At 39.8% G+C, this 13,668-nt stretch overlaps 1 long non-coding RNA gene across 1 annotated transcript; it reads left to right on the forward strand.

The window, feature by feature from the left end:
* The first annotated feature begins 6,377 nt into the window (after positions 1–6,377).
* Positions 6,378–9,149, forward strand: LOC131677229 (uncharacterized). The gene is made up of 4 exons (XR_009303307.1): positions 6,378–6,837; positions 6,909–7,156; positions 7,460–8,386; positions 8,446–9,149. It is a non-coding gene; the product is annotated as an uncharacterized LOC131677229 (long non-coding RNA).
* The last annotated feature ends 4,519 nt before the right edge of the window (positions 9,150–13,668 follow it).

A 13,668-nucleotide genomic window follows, 5' to 3' on the forward strand; every position in this document is an offset into this window, starting at 1 on the left:
CGTTAATTCTTGTGAACTTCTCCCACTGTTCTCACAAATCGGGATTCACCGGAAAATGGTGAAAAGTCATCTCCGGATTTTTCGCTTTACTACGACCGCAATTTTTGACCTTGCACTTCATGATAATGGATTCACAAAAAAAAATGAAGGTTCAATTCTGGTTTGTTCTTTAAAAAAGTCATGTCATTTCTTGAACTATACCAAGTATTAGTGTGTGCGAATCGAAGAAGTAAGATATAACAAACAAAAAGAAAGAATAAGAAAACACGAATCCGCAGGTCCCGTCCCAGGTCACGTCTTGTCTTAGCAGGGATGCCAGGTGCACAGATTTATCTGTGTTTCACAGATTTTCAATATGCTGCACAGATTGCAAGAACTGCACAGATTTCCACGTTTTTTAGTTTCAACGCACAGATTTCCACAGCTTTCTTCTAGAATGCACAGATAAGCACGGATTTCTCAATTTTGTACCTTGCGCTTAATTTTTGACTCGCGCAAAAGCCAAAAAAAGGTCTCCACATCTTATTTTCAGCCAAGATTGCATAAGTTTTCCGTGACAAAGATAGACACAGATTTTTAAATGGGCCGCGCACAGATTTTTCAAAATATCACCTGGCATCCCTGTGTCATAGGTTCTACCCACCACAAATTGTTTTAACATATCTCCAAAGGCGCGGTGGAAAAAGTAGGAGTAGGCAGTGTATCAGCCGAATGTTTCGCCAAAATTGGCCTTTAAGCAGCATTAAAGTAGGATATTTACCCTAAAAACTCTGCCCGTGTTCTATGAGCGACTAAAGAACCGAATTGATGCCATTTTCACGGCTTAGTGGTTACTTGAGTTGTTATACATTCTTGGAGTGATCTGCCCCTAAGCTAAAGGAGATGTTAGCAGTGTAAATGCATTTCATTACATGTCTACACACTTAATTTAAATTACTGGGTACAGTAAAATTTTGCTGGGGTTTTGACCAGCAAACCGTTCGGTACTCAATTCAGTAAAACAATTTGGTACCGAACTCTCCGCAATCCGTTCTATCCAAACGTCAAAAAACACTGGTCAGTCAGCAGTTTCCTCGGAAAATGGCGACTTGAAAGATGATTGGCTGTACCTGTTTTGTAAGTTTTTGACGAGGTTCGGTAACGTTGGTACAATTTTGCCGAACAATCAGTCAGTATTTTACTGGATAATGTTTATGTACCGAAAAAAACAGAAGACCTGATAAATTCAGTGAAAAATATTGCGGGAGTCAGTAAATTATTCGAAAACTTACTGAAAATCGCTAAAAAATGAAAACTATTCCGCGAATTTTTAAAGAATTTGCTGACAGCTCCTTAAAAATATCACTTTACTGAGCAAGTCGTCAAAAGAAATTACTGAACAAGTTTGGGCTGGGTTAGTGTGAGCTGTTGTCAGTTGGATTGTCAAAGTAAATTTGACATGAGACAAGCGGCCCAGTTCAAAGTGTCCTACCAGCAAAGCACAACTATAATAGTAGACATTAACAAAGGCACATTTTACGATACTAAATGAACTTAAATACGGGTTCTTCGTTTGTCCAACGGATACTACAAAAGGTACGGTGGGTTGTGAACTAGGGGCAGATCACTCTAAGAATGTATAACAAATTTGCATAAAATTAGAAAGAAATGCATTTAATTTAAATTTTTGCATCAACTTTGCACCTCCTCGCAGAAAAGTTTGTTTAACAAACGTCCTACGCTGATCCACTTTGTTCGACGTTTTGTTGCATGTAGGGCTAGTTTTTTTTGAAGGGTTTTGACGTCTTACACGCAACGCAAAATACATTGCACGCAACGCAAAATACATTTTGAATTTCTATTTTGATGGAAAGAAATTTATTTAATTTCGGTGATTTTTAAAAGTGCATCACAAGTGATCTGCCCCTAGGTTGTGAACATAAAAATCAGATATTTTAATCTTTTTCTTGTGGCTTAGTTCTTACTATATATAGCACCTATCATTTATCTTCTGAGTCATACGGTGAGGGACTTATCCATTTGTTACGAACAAGCGATGGAAAACGATAAAACTACTTACCCGATTGTCCATTTCAAAACGTTACCGGTCTAAAATGGTAGATTTGTTAGCTGTCGATTTCCACATCCGCAGGTCTGTAACTACATGAGAGCTAATGCTATTTTATTGAAGCTAAACGCACGAGACTACATTGATCGGTATAAAATGCCCCGGGGGTCTTTCATTGGGGATCGGATGCATTGACCTCATTGACCGCATTGTTGGTGGCGGGCCGCGAAACGGCTCATATGCTTTGTCAAATCGATTGTTGTTCACTTGAATCTAGTAGGCCACCAGACCAGTGAAAGTGAATGTTATTGAGTTATTGCATACTTCCCATCAGCCTGGGCCTTAAAAGTGTGAGTTTTGGAACTGATACGCAACTTGTCAAAACATTTGATTTATGGCGTTTTTGCTTGACCCCGAAACTGAGTCAGGTTCTAATCCCAACCGTATTACGTAACAATCCTATTTTGATGTGTTTTATCGTACCATTTCAGCATAAAATTCTTAAAATTAAATTCAATAGGCTCATCCTGTCGGTATTTTTCGTAAACAATCGTAAAATCAAGTGACGAACCCGACCACGGTGAATATTTCCTGTTTGCCACTGGTACCTAATGACAGCACACACAGTAAGATGTAAATTCTATTTAATAGAGAAAGTCAACCAAAATAAAGAAGTAAGAGATAGGCAAGGTTCCCATCATTAATGCCCGATGATTTTGCCAGTCATCGGCGACGAAGATCGAAATGTTCTGAACCATAATATTGATACGACCTCGCGGCAGGCAACCAACCAACGATTCATTTGCATGAAAAACACCAACCAAACCAAAACGGTCAAAGTGTGGGCATGTGAACCGGTCGGCAAGAAAGCCTATTATAACCTGTGTCGTTTTGAGTCACGCTCTCGGTGTGCCGCGAACTTTGATCGCTGGGGTTGATTGCCGCCGCAGCTCTATTGCTCGGTTTGAACTCTAGCTCTAATTGAAAGCAATTACTTAGATTATTTCGATTGCAGTTGCCGCTAAGTCTAACAACTACTAAAGAAGCCGACCAACTCGTACTGCGAATTTCGTATTTGTTACCATTGTGAAGCAGCGCCTACTGCTCTTTTCGGCTTGGCTGTAATGGATCTGACAGCTTCATATTACAGTCGTTATTCGGTGGTTCTACGCTTTTTAACTGGACCGCTTTTCAGTTGAACCATTGTCCAATTAAGTAGCATTTGGATGCCAAAATTTCACGTCAATTTTACTTTGACAGTAAATCTGACAATAATTAAAGATGTTAACGGATTCATTTACTAACGTCTCCTTTGGAGAGCTCTTGGCATCTGTCAGTCAGTCCAACTAGCGAATCAAATTCGTTAGTTGGACAGAGGATGTGACCCAGCCAGCGAAGCACGACTGTATCAGTGGTTACATATCTAGGGGCAGATCACTCTAAGAATGTATAACAAATTTGCATCAAATTGAAAAAAATGCATTTAATTTCCATTTTTGCATCAGCTTTGCACTGCCTCGCGAAAAAATTTGTTCAACAAATGTCCTACGCTGATCCACTTTGTTCGACGTTTTGTTAAATATAGGGCTAGTTTTTCTGTAGGGTTTTGACGTCTTACACGCAACGCAAACAACATTGCACGCAACGCAAAAACATTGCACGCAACGCAAAATACATTATGAATTTCTATTTTGATGGAAATAAATGCATTTAATTTCGCTGATTTTTAAAAATGCATCGCAAGTGATCTGCCCCTAGTTACATATACTAGGTTAGCAATACAGTCGTGATTCGCTGGTTGGGCCACAGCCTTGTTCAACTAACGAATTTGATTCGCTAGTTGGACCGACAGACAAATGTCAAAAACTCTCCAAAGGAGATGATGGCAGTGTGAATGCATCTATTCACATCTCTAAATATTGTCAGATTGATTGTCAAAGTTAATTTGAGATGAGATTATGGCGTTTAAATGCTTTTTAGTTGGACAATGATTCAACTAGCGAAGGTCAAACTAAAAAGCGGTACGGTTAAAAAGTATCCATCCAGCCCGTACAATAATGTGGTCAAAAAACTTTTTATGACTTTCAGCAACCCGTACTACAGACCTAGAACTGATTTTCTTGTGCGATAAATATTTAACTGCGCAAATTCCAGCATACGTACAAAGAAAAAGATTTAGGCCTGATGAAGCAGAATTTAAGTCCCCATGAGAATACATACATTGTGAGTACTCACGAAATAAAACTAGCGGATGTCTTCAATATCAAATTACAGACAGTTTTTTTTCTGTTCTAAAGACAACTTCCAACCATGTAATCCATACCACATCTCCCAGCGTAAGAAAAGCTCATTAGTGTTGATGACACTCCGACAACGCGTGTGAGCAAAATGAGCACTCTCAGTTCCAAATTGAGTCCAATTATTGCAATATCCGTCGGTTTGTAACCGGTTCTTAAGAAACACGGGAAACCCGAACGAATCAATTAAAGGCAGATCCGCGTTAAGAATGTTTCCCTATAATTTCACCGGGATCGGATTGTTGTCTTTCCCTTAGTGATCGGAGCTGGGTCATGTAATGTAGAATAAAACTCTTCGGTTATTGCATGCCTCGATACAGCTCATCTTTCTAAATGTAATAAAACATATGTCTAACCTGTAAATATTCAGAACGTTTTTTGTTTGACACTATCGGTCTCACTTGACAATAGTTTAGCCACATGGGTTGGCATCTTTGACAGTTAACCCAGGAAAATGACAGAGGTCAAGGTTGGCCTCACTGTTTATGCTTACTTACTACAAACATGATTTTTTTTCCTTCCAGGCATACAGATACAAAATCATTGAAAAGTAAAAATGTGATAAGTACGTGAAATTGACACCACCAGCGCGAAACGAACACAAAAAAAATCGTCGAACGGCAGACGACCCATAGCCTGGTCAAAAAAAATCGAACCACCATTAATTCGGCGGGTGTATGTCCATCGAAAAATGCCATTCACGCATTAATTTGGTCTGGAAATGATGATGCGCCAGCATAAATAACTGAGCGCTCGAAAAAATAACCGCTAGAGCAGCAATAACGGAAAAAAGCAGCCCGATCAATACACTTGATTTTTCCGCTAACTGGCGATCGGTGAGGCAACTCCACGCCGCCGGCGCACATCCCATCACTCACATACAAAAGGTGATGATCTTGAATAGCAGCCACCGATGTTTTTGTTTCTTGCCTTCGCCATCATTCCTAATTGGTTCGAGGGTTGATTCGGAGAGTTTCAGCGCCGCCACCGCAATCGCCGCGGTTTCGAGATTCTGTTTTCTCATTATCCACGTCTGGTTGGTTGGTTGGTTGCTTGGTCCAAGAGAGCCTTGGCTGCGGAATGTCAGGCAAAACAGCATTTCACAATGTGGCGATTGCTGGAAAAATACAAACAACGAAAATTCTTTTTAAAAGTGTTAGTTTGAATTTGAAGAAAATGGTGAAAATTGATTTTTGAATCCACGTTCACAAACATTTCGCCCCGGTCAACCCATTCAGAACTCAGTTCGGAATAGTGATTTTTAGTTAGGAACAAAATCTATTATGAATTTTCTACCCATGAAACTTTTAATTGATTTTCCACGGTCTTGTTTGGAACTATCGGTCTTACTTGCTAATGGATTTAGCCACATGGGTTAGCATCTTTGACAGTTATCTCAGTAAAAGGATAGGGATCAAGGTTGCATTTCATACAATAATTTTTATTTTTCATTGAACATACAAAAAATCGATTACGTATCTTTAACGCTCAGTTAAACTCATTTCGGAATCAGTTCGGAATTCTGAATAGAGTCAGTATGGATTCCAGCTCAAATGTAACAACCGGTTCCTATACAACCGGTTTCGGAAACGGTTGTTGCATTTGAGCTGGAATCCACATTAACTTCACTCAGGATTCCGAATCAAATTTCGAATGTTTTGACCGTAATTGAAAAAGTCCGTATACAACACATGGCTAAAATGAGTCAATTGGGCTTCACCCAGTAAAGTTTAGCCTAAAATTAGCCGAAATTCTGGATTGCTGCAGTTAGTATCCGGCTGCAAGGACCTAACCGATTCTAAATAGAATCGGTTCGGTCACTAGATCCGGAATATTAGCTGGAACCAGCCAAAGCTCCTGTTATTTTTTCAACAGGAATTACAAGGTAATAGTGAGTATCCGGTAATATGGCCAATCGCCCTTTTATTAACTGGGAAATATGACGTTTGCACCCACATATGATCTAGTCATTGGCAATCCGCTACCCGGCCTTACGGAAATCGATTCGGAATCCTGTATGTATAGCTAAGTATGCACCTCTTGCGAAATGAAATTTCCTATACAAAACCTATGCATAAAAAACGTCGCGAAATGCTCGCGAAAAAATTTTTCATTTCCATTTCGTAAGCGGTACGCAGCTCTCGCGAAAACGATACCGAAATTTCCAATTAGCCGAGACACGGTTCGACAAACGATAAGTTTCATATTGCTTCCGCGAGATTGCGCTGCTTTCTATGCGCTGTCACTACGGCAAGCTTTTTCCTTGCGAAATAATGATCAGTGGTATTATTCCGCTCGGAGGCTTACGAAATTTTGACAGAATGCGATAAAAAAATACAAAAAAAAAACAAGATTTGTGAATTTTTTGTATTTTTTCATCACAAGCTGTCAACATGTATAGAATTTGCTTTTGCGATGCAATCGGTCGAAACGATGGCAAGTGCTGCTGATAACTGAGTCAAAAAGGCAGAGGATCAGGAAATTTATGCTCTCGTAAGTGCCTAACCTGTTTTTGGAGCGATCATTGTTTCATAGGATTTGTATTTTTCTTTTCAATACAAAAGGTAGCGATCCGAGTATCACCAAGGATAAGAAACCGGAGCCGGCGGTTGGCAGTCCGGAAAAAGAGGATGCGGAAAAACCTAGTCCATCGGCAGTAGAACCAGCGACGGTTACTCCCGTAGAAACGGCTGCACCTGCAGTTTTGAGTTCGTTAATTATGGAAATTCTGACTGGCTGCTCCTGAAGAAAGACAAGCTGCTAGTGGAAATAGAAAAACAGCTTCCTACACGGAAGATGCAGATGCATTCAAGTAAGTCGAAATCGAGAAATTTTTTATTAGGACATAATTAACATTGAGAGATTATCTTTGTTTACTTTCTCTTTCGTTAATTACGACGTCACTATAACATTGTACAAATTTTCCAGTACATATCGAAAGCCGATGCTTTTTACTAGAATATTATGCAAAGAGTTGAGTACTAAATACTAAAACGACCGAGTAATTAACAGAAAAAGACCCCAAAGAAAATCTCATTGTAGCTTACGTCCTATCCTAAATTTTCTCCAGAAATATCTAGTATCAGCTTTAAAATATCCATGATTCATCTTTTAGCCCGGAGGATGCAAAAAAACTTTCGAAGCTTTGCACATGAAGCCGGAACTGCTTCAGGGAGTCTATGCTATGGATTCCAACGCCCCTTCCAAGATTCAGGAAACGGCTCTACCTACTCTGTTGGCTGATCCGCCCAGCACATGATCGCCCAGTCAGTCAGAAACAAGAAAAACCGCTGCTTTCGCGCTGACAATGCTCAGTCGAGTCGATCCGTTAAAAAAACTATCCGCAGGTGATTTGCCTTTCCCTTACGTATGAACTGGCAAATCAGAAGGGGGTAGCAGCTGCCAAAATTACAAAGTTATGTCCGGAAATCAAATTTAGTTACCTCATCCGCGGCGAGGAGATTGTCAAAGGGGCGAAGCTGATTAATCATATCATCATCGAAACACCCGGTAAGCTTATGGACTGGAATATAAAATTCAGGCGTTCGACCTTGAGAAATTGCCGTTTGTGTACTAAACGAAGCGGGCGTTATGATCGCTGTTCTTGGCCACGTACGAGCGGGAGGTAATGGAGTTCACCGAGTACATCTTACCCGATCCGATCGTGATTCAGCTAGCGCGGGAGCAAGAATCACTAGATAACATCAAACAGCACTACAATAAGTACCGCAACCAGGACGAGAAATATCAAGCAATTTCGATCATCTTTGGCGTGATTACCATCGGATATGCGATCATTTTCTGTCGTGTGAGTATAGGACAGTTGTGATTGGCATTGTTAATCGATGGAAACAGACACGCAAAACGGCCGATAGGATGGTCATTCGGTAGCGGTACTGTCCGGTGATTTAACGTTGGAGCAATGGTTTGCCGGTCGATGTCGAACAGGTGACCATTGTAAACATCATCCTGTCGATGGATCAGTAGAGACGAGCCGATTGCGAAACGTATCTGCATCGAATTGGACGCACCGGTAAATTCTGTAAGTGCGACTCATTCTTGTGATTCTATAGATTGTATTTCTTCCCTCTTCTTTAACAGGCATCGCCATCAACCTGGTGGGCAGTGATCGAACCATGATGATTTGCAGATCATTCGAAAAACACTTCCAGAAAAAGATTCAGCTGCTAGACGCGGAGAACTCGGACGTTATTGAAAAGATCGGATCGTAGTGTTTTCGACCAGCTACTGGTGAAAGGCGCTGGAGCTTTTTTGGTCCATTATTGTTCCGATTGTGAATCTATGACTTTATTTAGCTCTATCAGTTGATTTCCTTAGGATTTAATTCAAGGATCGGTAACGCGAGGATTGTGAAGTGCATGTTTAATTGTTATAACTTGGAGTTAAGTGAACCACAGATAACAGACGTTTAAGCTCGATTTGAATCGTGTATAAAAACCCGCTACTGAAATTCCGAATAAATTAGACGTCTGAAACACGTTTGGCAAACGTTTGCAGATGACGCAGTGATCAATACAATGCAGTTAGAGTGCAGCTGTTAAACACGTGTAGCAAACAGTTGCGCAGATGGCAATAGTGAAACACGGATTTCCAACGTTTATCAATTTGAAAGTTTACACAGGTTTTTGAAGAAATTTTGTTCTAGCCTAAACGTCTGTTATCTGTGGGTAAACTCTTGAAGAAAACGACTTTGTTTTTTTTATTTTGTCGTTGGACGGCCAGTAGAGTAAAGTGGCAAGAATTTTTCCAAAACACCTTGAAGAAGAAGATGAAAAATATTTTGTTCAATACCATGTAAATAAATATTTCAAGAAGATAGAACAGACAGCTATAAAACAGCAAAAAAATCTAAAAGAAATTATATATGCTTCGAAGCGATTTTCATCGTTGGCGCCGTTTCCGTCGTCGTCATCCTCAGCAAGTTGTTCCTTCTTAACATCGAGTTCCACCAATTGCGATAGATCGTCCTGTGTCATCTCCTTTTGATAGCCCAAGAACGAATCACTCTTATCCTGTTCCTGCTCATGCTCCTTTCCACGATCCTCGAGTGTATCGAAACGACCGGCGATGACAACAAACACTTTACACTTGGTGCAATTCGCCCTCGCTGATCAACCGATCCGATGGGTACCGGTAGCAACTGTGCACGACAAACAGCTGACCCCGCTTGCCCGGAATCAGTTTGTAAGCAATCTGTTCGGCTTGTTTTTGCGTCCAACATCTAACCTTCAATGATGGTTTTATTTTCGCAGTCGTCCTGCGTGAAAAAATTCAACCCTAATTATTTTTCTCACGTGTAAATTTAAAACGACTTACCTCTCAGGCGCATGGTTATGTGCCCATTTGCTATTTATTTAGTTATTCATTTACTAATTTGTATATTTTTACATTTGTTCTTTCATTGTTGTGGGTGAATGGAGAACAGTGAGTCTAGTTATGTAAGGAATGCAAACTAGGCTCGATGGAACCTTGCCAGTCCTGGATATCACACACATTTGGAGCAACATCAGATGTTTTTCAAGCCGTTCTCAACTCCTATACGGCAGTTTTCACGCCGCCACCCGCGTAACGGCTTGGTAAGGCGAAACTGGTGTCGAAGGGGGTCAATTAAGCTTATCTGACGTATTCTTGATGGTCACATCATTAGAGTTCCTGCCTTAGAATCGACAGATAGCCTTAGTTGATTATAGGATTAGGGTATATTTATAAATTTATGTTTAACGTCTTTTTTTGCTTCAGATAGTTGACATTCGAGCTTGTAGAACCATTTGGGCGTACCAAATATGAGCTCCAACGGAAATTGAGGATGAAATAGATCTCTTCTATGAGACAGTCGTCCGACGGTGTCGAAATGCCGCAAGAGATGAGCAGCGGTAAACTAGTTATTCAAGATGGGAATGAGACACTTAATTACCACCATTGAAATGAAATCTGTAAGTAGCACTAACAAACATCTAATTTCAGGAACTGCACGAGATGCTGGGCCTGTGACCTTCGACTGGTATGGTCCATTCTCATTGGTTGTCGATTCTTTTGACCTTGGGTATGAGGCTTGTTCAGGGAAGGAGTGCATGAATGGCACCTAAGGGATACTTAATTATTCAGGACTTGTTCTTATGATTATTTAACTCGATCAAGCACACCGGCTCTCAGAAATGATAAGCAGCCCTTTCGGGTCGGTGTGGTCTGTTCGAGTCGAACCAGGCGGACATTCGGTTCGAGCAAACTTTATGGTTAATAGTGGATAAATATTTCTTGTCCTTTATGGGCAGAGATTCTTTTTGTGAAACCCTAAAATACCTTATCTCGTCTAGCTACTCAGCATAATGATAATAGAAAAAATTGAGGATTTGCCTGGTCCATAATGTAATGAATACGTATACGTATATTGACTAGAACAGGGATAATCGAATTCTGTTATAAGATAGAGATGAAATAGCACAGTTGTAGGAAAAAGTATTCGCGAATAAGGACTAATACTGCTAGTATATTTACCGATTCAAATAATAGTCGATTGATCCGCTTCGGACCTAGGAGACAAAAAGATTAGGAAGAGACAGAATCGGATTCAATGTGAAATTTGCCAATATGACGTAGACCCCAAGGCGATGGTGAGATGATTTTCCATAGGATTACAGAGACTAGATGACGCGACGTTAACCGCTTTCAACTTGTGTCTGTATGAATCTAAGTTTGTATGTATGGATGTGTATAGGAGCAATGTATCCCTGAGCAACATGGAAGGACAGCCTCTGAGCCGCCAAAAGGCTCATGGGAAACCGGGTGCGCGGTCATAGGTGTAACCATAAAGCACTGCACACACTGTCAAGTGCAACGGTAGGTGTACGCAGTTAATGCACATAGGTTGCAGAAACTGGTTGTTGAGACAGCCTGTGCAATCGCATCCTGATAAATAATAAATAACAATAACAATTTATTTGTTCCTTCATTATTTTTTTTATTTCTGGGAAAAATTTTCATTATGTCGTAACTAACAATGCTATTTATTCATTTTGTTTCCTTGATGCGAATATGTAATATATTCTGGTTGCAGTTGAAAATCGAAATAGTGAACTTGGATGTTCAGCAAAAACAGAATTTGAAACAAATACGCGAAATCAATAATTCGTGTATATTTTATAGTTAATATTTAATATTCAATATTTCACATTCTTTGTACCATGTTGGAACAGTGTATCAATTCATTTCAACATAGGACTATTTTTAACAGCTACGTAAGGTATTACAAATGTTAAACGAGCCGACAAGTTAATTCTAGAGATAAAGTCGATTGAGCAATGCAATTAGTGTTGTAGCACTTGTAGATTGTTATAGTTAATCAAAAAGCGAGATAAAATTCATAAAGTAGATTCCTGAATGCTTAAACGATATTCAAATAGAATTAAATTATTTTATGTTTCATCCCGTCTGCTATGCCGGAATAAAATAAGGGTAATGAGCAAAAAGAAACCTATTTGATATTGGTATTTTGCACCACAGATAAGCGTCTGCTTGTGTCTGAGTGTATATGGAATCTGAATAAAACTGAAGCATTGCAACCGAATTATTTGGGAGCATTCGGTTGCGCATTCTGCATGACAAAAAGATTCATCTTCTGCAGTCATATTTGCAAAGTCCGACATCGCAACATCAGTGAAATATGCAAGAGCTCCGGCAATGCTTCTGTATTTGGTTGACTATCTATCGGATCCTCCTTCTAATGTCACACGTTAATAAAATTCGTAAACACGTCATTACTCTTCTAGTGATCTTCAAAGCTTATAGGTATAGATATTCCTGAGTTTTTACGAGTTACCAACAGTTACACGGGGGTAATTAACTTGGTCATCAGCGACAAATGAAGAAAAAAGATTCATTTTTTTCTTTTACTTTCGTCACTGTAACGTGACAGGCTAAGGCCAGGGATGGCCCATCTCGCCAAAAGATTCATTCAAAACATTCGGAAATGATAGCAAAAACATGGAAAAGAAATAAACAAACAATAGCTGATAGCGCTTTTCAGCTGTCTAAAGCGACATCTAACGGCAAACGCATAGACTAGTTTTCGCGAGCAAATGTCAAAATTCCGCACGGAAGAAGGAAAAATATTTCGCGACCTCATTTCGCAAGAGGTGCATACTAAGCTATAGATTGTAGTTCAAATGCAACAGCCGATTCCAAAACTGATTAAGACTTTTTGTTCGTTCCGATTATAGAGGCTTTAAACTTAGGGTCATCCGCCTCTTTTTTCAGATGAAAAACACATTAGAAAAAATCAAAGTAAATATTGAACAGAAAATTCATGCTATAACATTTAACCACTGATTGCTTATATCTCACTGCAGACTATTACAGATGTAGAGTGAAAAAGTGAACGACCGGAAGCTCGCAGTCAGGGTTGTTATATCAATATTTGTTCTGTCGGTTATCACCTCAAATGTGGATTGTTTCTCAATGTCAGCTGAATCGTATGCTCGCATCAATAATGAACATAACCATGGGGTTTGATGCGTCGTCATCGTGGACAATTCGTCCGTCTGCCTGGTCGGCTCGTCAGGTCACCGCTCAGTCGTAAATGTGTTAATATTCGCTAATGGATAGTGCTTTGTCACTTCAGCTTGCCACTTTTACTACAAGCTAGGAAGTGTTGAGCGAAAATCCCTTTTTAGTGCATGCGCTGGTTTCTACGAGTTCCTTCCTAGGAGAATGCCTCTAAAGCTGAGAGATTCTTCCGACTAATGGTAGCATCAATCAGGGGTCTTCTTATCGTTCTGCGTATAGCATTGTCCGCTCCTTTGGGAATTCCCATTCTGGCGCTTACGATTGTGTACACAAGAATATTTTATGTGAATACTTTGCACTTATAGAGTCCATTTAGTCTGTGGTTCATTCCATTAAAATGAAAAAGTTGATTCCCCGATTAAAAGGGAAAAGCGACCATGGGAAAACTACAGATATTGTCCTGTCCCTACCGAAAACTACCGATTTTAGAATTATCAATTTTTCATCCATCTTTCATTGGGGTTTGGTCTGAAATCTCATAGGTGCACCCTACCCTATATTCCTGAACATGCCCTTAGAGCATGTTCAGGAATGTTTCAGTTTTAGATTCATAATTTTGACAGTTCTATTATATAAAACTGAAAATTTTAAAACTAGAACTTGCTGTCCCCAGCAGCAGTTTTAGTGGATGTTCTATTCAGTTTAAAATTCATGTCTCGCCATTCCTTCAGCGTTTCTGCATTCAAATTTATTTTTCCCCAGTCTATCGGGTCTAAGTGTCTGTGCTGAAAACTTTGCATG

The sequence above is a fragment of the Topomyia yanbarensis genome, chromosome 1 (genome assembly GCF_030247195.1).
Source record: "Topomyia yanbarensis strain Yona2022 chromosome 1, ASM3024719v1, whole genome shotgun sequence".
Taxonomy (NCBI): domain Eukaryota; kingdom Metazoa; phylum Arthropoda; class Insecta; order Diptera; family Culicidae; genus Topomyia; species Topomyia yanbarensis.